Source organism: Pinus tabuliformis, chromosome 7, assembly GCF_031772625.1.
Source record: "Pinus tabuliformis cultivar Carrire ecotype Pingquan chromosome 7, CPIR1, whole genome shotgun sequence".
NCBI classification, from domain to species: Eukaryota; Viridiplantae; Streptophyta; class Pinopsida; order Pinales; family Pinaceae; genus Pinus; species Pinus tabuliformis.
The window spans coordinates 685,873,380-685,878,351 of record NC_142293.1 but is presented as its reverse complement, the minus strand read 5'-3'; positions in this window follow the sequence as shown (position 1 = coordinate 685,878,351).

The following is a 4,972-nucleotide window of genomic DNA, read 5'->3' as shown; positions in this document are numbered from 1 at the left end:
CGACGAAGAATACGAGAGAAGTTAGCCTTAATACGACCGATAATTAATATGACAATTAATTAATTATCATTCTCCAATTTATTTAAATTGTCCCTGCACATATGTATTATTTCAAAAAACCTAACCGTTATCTTGATGTTTAGAATAAAATTTGACAACCTGGAAAAAGAAAAGCACACCAACTGCAAACCCTGAAAAAGTAAGATACATGAGGAGGAAAAGCTGAAAAATCCCGATATACGTTATCTTCGAATTTTATTTCGCTCCTCTTGACGTGGTGGTAGTCTGATGTGATCAGTATGAGACAACGCTCACCTATTTCATCTCTTTGTTTGTTTATTCTTATGTATGTTTCTGTGTCTTTGTGTGGGTTTACATGTATGTCATTATTATTTTTGTTTGTGTGTGTTCCTCTTGGGTAAAATTAAGTCTGTGAGCCACAAATCATGAAGCAGAGAAGGGAAAATTCCTTAAGCAGAGGTATTTCAGTACTATTCTATAGCCTAACCAAACCATCCAATGCAATCTCCATAACACTTCTCGATGGATGGATGAGGTGAGGTAGATCTCGTTTTCATTTTTTTTATTAAATCTCTTTCATTTTAGTATTGTGAATTTACTGGGCAAGCATTTTTAAGGTACCTAGCAGTTACTTCTCAATACGTTCTTTAATATACCTGGCAGTGATGATGCTACTGTGTGGTGATAGGTATTTGGTTTAGTGATATGTGATGGTCTCGATATGTGATTTATTGATTGATTCAATGTGATAATGATTTAGACTTAATTTTCAGTATTTTGAGATTTGTATGTAGGTAGTCTTCACGAGAAGTGCGTACATACAAAGGTGTGATTCATAAGAGTAACTTATACCTTATGACATATGATTGATTAGGATTTACAGTGACATGATCTAATTTATGTGATGTGAATGGTTATGCACTGATATGATATGTTATGAATTAGTTTGATCTAGGTCCATTGGTTGATTAAGATTCAGTTACTACTTTGATGATTCAATTGGTTCCGTGATTGAGTGATTTGATATAGTGATTTATTTCATAAGTGTTGTTTGATATTGAGCTTAAATGATGGAAGTGCATCTAGTCTAAAAATATGATGAAAAGTGGCCTACAAGTTTGATGTTTTGAGTTAGTTTAATCCAGTATGAAACATTATGAAACGTGGTTCACAAAAGAGCTAAGGGTTGGAGCCTTGAGTTAGGGAGTGAAGGGTTTCTTCTATTGGTAGCTGGTAAATCTATTCAGGGGTAGGAGATCCCTTCCAATGGGTGTTAGTAAATGAGATTAGGGGTTTGCAACTCCCTTCTAGTAGGTGTTGGAGAATGAGAGAATGTTGTAGCCTTATCTAATTTGCTTCCTGCATAGTGGTATGAGTCTGCGCCAGTACAATATTGTAATATGTTTTCCCCTATAATAAAAGAAGAAGATATATACGATGACAGTTGTGGTTTTCTCCTACTTTTGGTTTCCACCTAAAATCCTAGTGTCCTCATGTGTTGTTGTGTTTCTTATGTGTGATGGTTTATTCTGCTCGTATTGTTCATGGTTAATGTTTAATTAATGCCTAACGAATTAATGATGCACTGGTTCAAGTTAAATATATTGTGAAATAAATAACAAGTTAGTTAAATGGGTGTATGATGTTTGTCTTCAACGTAGTTGTGTGCATACGTTATTGTACTTAATGACAATAGCATACAGAAATTTGAATAAGAAATTGAAAGGTTTATGTGAGTTTTAAAATATTTATTCACCGGCCCCCAATATTTTTTCCAACATCCATCGATTCTCTAGAATGTATATTTTGTAGGCCTTTGATGATTCGTTATAACAAAAAAGTATGATTTCTTTCCTAAAGGATCAAGATTGTTCCTCTTATATTTAGGAACATGAATATATATAGGAGAACCAAACATTCTCATGTGTCCAACTTGTGGCTTCCTTTCAGAGAATGTTTCTTCAAGATCCATACCTACTAGAACTTTATGAGGGCTTCTATTTTGAAAGTACATGGTTTTCAGTGATGCTTCAACCCGTCAAAAAATAGAAATTCCAAATCATGCATGATGTCCTTGATAGACTCTTCAATGGACCTATTCTTTCATTTTTCTACACCATTCTAATATGGATTATAGGGTACAATTAGCTCCCTTGTAATCTTATTATGCCTATAGGCTTGTGTGTGGTATAGATCGAAGTGCCACATAACCCTTAGTATGTGGTATTTAACAGTTGGTAAATTCATCACTCACCAACAGCTTGTGTAATGGACTAAACCACTAGGAAAAACAATCATTTCATTAACTTAGTACAAAGTTTCATAGTTGAGCATAATTTAGTGTGGAATTATGCAACAAATATTTATTTTACTATGTTGCTTTTAGTAATTATTTAATGGGAAACAAATAATAATATAAATTCCATTTAACCAAAAAGAGGTTCTATGACAATACTATGCAAATACCTAGCTTAAAGTTTGGTACTAAGAAAATAACAATAATCTCACAATAATGATTAGCTAGATGTAACATCATTATTTAATTAATTACATTTAGTCCCATCTCATGTATAGGTCCATACCTTTACAATACATATAGCGCAATATATTTATGGAGAATGTAACTTAGTTCAATTCAGTTTATGAAAGAATTTGAGTGTAAGTATGGAGGTAACTTAGTGATCTCTTTACAATATATAATCTAATATAGATTATACATAGAGAGATAAATTTAAATTAATTGGGTTTATTTTGAATATTTTGGAGTAATGATCATTATTCTCTCCCCTCAAATTTCATTTTTGAAAGTGATTTATAAAAATGATATGATAAAAATTTTCATAATAGATTTTAACATTATTGTTGAGTTTAATCCTTTTACTATTTAGATAGAAAAATCAAGTTAACTCATATTAATGGTAATGAAATCCCATCATGCTTGAATGCTATTTTTTTCTTTTTAAAATATTTTTTGCATTTAATAATTATATATAATGGCATAAATAGGATAATTGACTTAACTCGGGTAGTTCAATTGGAAGCCATGGGATCTAAGAGTGGTTGTAATAGTAGTAGTTGTTGAAACTTCACTAGTCATATTTTCCTAATCATTATATTCGATTTAAAAAATCCAATCTCATATGATTAGCATGAATAAGCACTTACCACTAGAGACAGGTGACTAGTATTTTGATGGTCAAAAGCACAAAGAGGAGTTATGGAGGTGAGCTTCTTTGAAATAATCTATAAAAAAACATTTCCAAATATTAATATAATAAAGGTGAAGAAATGAAATCCGATTACAAATTTAGATATGTTATTTCTGACCATTTTAACTGAAGTAATTCATAACTTTATCTAGCTTTTCAAGGACTACACATAGTTGATGATTTCCTCTAACACAAGTGTAAGCTAGTATATAACATACAACATAATAATAATTTTCAATTCAATCGTTCAAACAACATTAATCGTTAATTCAACCATCTTTAAAAAACCATCGACTCAAAAAACAAAACCATATTCATCCGTCATTAATTTAGAAATCAGATGTAAGTCATCAATTCAACAAATATGAAAAGAGAGAAGATTTTTTTAAGCTCTCACTAGACTTTATAAGATTTAAATGAAACATAAGAAAATATTCCTTTTACAAAATTGTGTCACGATAAATAAATTTTATCTTAATGCACCTACAGCCTTTTCTATATATGCATTTTATTGATACTTCAACTTTTTTAGTGTTGTGAAAGAAACTATGTAAAAAGAGCAGCAATATTACACTTTTGAGCAACCAAGAATAAGGTTTTGTACAGCATTCATGCGATCACTAGTCTATAGCCTTTTGACTTACATTTCGTTGAAATTTAATGGATATAAATATATTATGCATCAAACCAATAAATTATTAATGTTTTATACGTATATATACCCTTTCCTTCTAGTTACGACTGTCTATAAATTGTCCTCTTCTTGATCTCATGTGGATATAACCCTTCTGAGAATACAACGTTGCATTTGACCTCTACTTCTTCTTTGCTATTATTGATGATCTCAAAAGTCTCAGGATCGTGTATGAGAATTGGTGGAGTTTCATGTTCACTTAGGTCACGAGATGTTCTAGTCAAAAAGATCGATGCATGGAAACACTATACAAGATTAACAACCGATGTTAGAAAAGTGTGAAAACGCTGAAAAAATTCAATCGAGTGAAACATCATACAAGGTAAAGAATGAATAAATAGAGCTATTATGCACAAAGAAGTCATGGAAATGATGTTGCATGAGTGGATCCATAAAAGCATTAATTAATTGTAGACAAGTTTTCCTCACTCTGTTGCAAATACGAAGATAAATTAGTGTTGAAAATCGGGTACCTGTGGGATCCATAAAGGCATCATGCATTGCTCACAGATATATTGTTGTATGCAAAAGGCCTAATATAGGATATCCCACTGAATAAACCCCTTTTCCAATTCCAATAAAGGCAATAGTTGTTTGTGCATTCCATGAAAGGATAAGATGTATGGATATGACAATTGCTCGACAAAATGGTTTGGTTAATCATTGTACACCATTATTCAAATCTCAGGAACCCTGAGGTATTGTGTCATACACCTCACCTGTCACACACATCATCATAGCAACATCAATAAGCCAGTGGCCGTGGTGTACTGGAGTTGCACATAATGACGTATCTCTACAGATAATGGTGATTGTATCCCTAGATGCATAGTCAAGGTGGAGAATGAGGCCAATGTGGTAAAGGAAAGTGTGGTTGTTAATGGAATATTTGATACTTGAAGGAAAATGTTACCTATTGGCAAGTCTTTTCACGTGCATATCATATTACGTTCGAACATTTTTTACTTTAGGGAAATGTTGTTCTAAAAATCAGGTGTGACAAAGCAAATTCACCAGCCCCAATTTGTCAGTTTTAATGATGAATATT